This window comes from Phalaenopsis equestris, unplaced genomic scaffold (genome assembly GCF_001263595.1).
Source record: "Phalaenopsis equestris unplaced genomic scaffold, ASM126359v1 Scaffold224624, whole genome shotgun sequence".
NCBI classification, from domain to species: Eukaryota; Viridiplantae; Streptophyta; class Magnoliopsida; order Asparagales; family Orchidaceae; genus Phalaenopsis; species Phalaenopsis equestris.
The window spans coordinates 10,915-12,452 of NW_018242699.1; the positions used below are offsets into that span (position 1 = coordinate 10,915).

At 29.8% G+C, this 1,538-nt stretch overlaps 1 non-coding gene across 1 annotated transcript; it reads left to right on the plus strand.

The window, feature by feature from the left end:
- Window positions 1–954: 954 nt before the first annotated feature.
- TRNAR-CCU lies at window positions 955–1,027 on the plus strand. The gene has a single exon. It is a non-coding gene; the product is annotated as a tRNA-Arg (tRNA).
- Window positions 1,028–1,538: the final 511 nt, after the last annotated feature.

Here is a 1,538-nt window from a genome sequence, read left to right on the forward strand (position 1 = left end):
ATGACATTAATTGTCCAGATTTAGTGTAATTAACACCGATTCCATATGCTGATATTTACGCTTAATTTCTGCTCTCAATTTACTTTTCTTCCTGTTCTAAATCTTAGAATACTTATATAAATACCACTCTCCTTTGTAGTAATAAGCACAAAAAAATACAATAAATGTATCATTAATAAAATAAGTGCAAACTATAATAAAAATTTAAAATTTGATGAGAAATGTCTTATAAAATCTCTTATGATCATTTTCTCAATAGATTTCTATTGCCCAATGAAAGTAAAATCAGCAAGTTTTGAAAATGCTTGCATAACAACACAATTTTACAATACCCAAATACAAACCATTGTTGATGTACACCTACAACATCTTCTTATACAGGTATTTTAATTCTAATTATACTATAGCTCTCTTAGTATAACAAATTATGTAGATTATTTCTCTCTATCAATTACAATAGAAAAAATCCTCGTTCTTTCCATTGCAAAAGATTTTAAATTGCTGCAATTGTTAGGACTAAAAAGACTTTTAGCAGTGATTTTAAATATTTTCTGAATTTTTTAAATATTTTTAGCAGTTTCTTAAAAATATCTTCAAACAAACGCTGCTAAATTCTTTTTTTTTTTCTTTTGTAGTTTCTCTATCTGCTTTCTTCAACTCTCGTGCAACAATGGCAGGCCGAGGCGTCATCAGAGACTTCGAGCGCTATCTCGGGCACGACCATTTCGTTATGTGTAGGATCAACGAGGTTGGATCTGTCATCTTTGTAGATGCGGTAGAGCATCATCTGTATAATACCAAACAATAGTCCAAGAACGTTTGGCAACTGTTACATACATGCAATTCAAAATTTTGACATAATATTTAAAACTTTAAAATACGTCAAAATTATGTGGTACATTGTTGGCCGTTGAATTAAATTTATAGAAGTTAAATAAATAAACAATCATCACAGCGCCTGTAGCTCAGTGGATAGAGCGTCTGTTTCCTAAGCAGAAAGTCGTAGGTTCGACCCCTACCTGGCGCGGTGTTCTTAAATGTAGTTAAAGATTATATTTTCTGTTAATTTTTTTGGTAGTTATATTTAAGATTTGAGGCTACGACATTGTGAAAAAATTTAATTATATACAAGTTATTCAAAGAAATTTATAATTTGTTGAATTTCCCATTAAATTAAATTAATTAATATAATGAAACTATGAATTTTGTGGAAAAAATATTGTATCAGAATTCCGCATGTAAAGTTACGTACAAATCACGTTACGTAGAGGTGGCAGGAAAAAAAAAAAAAATCTATCTGATAACATAGGGTAATATTCCCACCGTGTAATTCAGATGTTTTCTGTTATTCATTTGTTATTGTGTTCAGAGAATATGCTCTATGGTATAATAACATAATAACATATCAATAATACTTGAATAATACACAATAACACGAGAGAAATATTCTCTTTTGTTACGGACGGATTTTATTTTTTTTTATGTCAACGTCAGGTGGCTTAATTTCATTGGACTACACGTAACTCTACGTGCGAAGA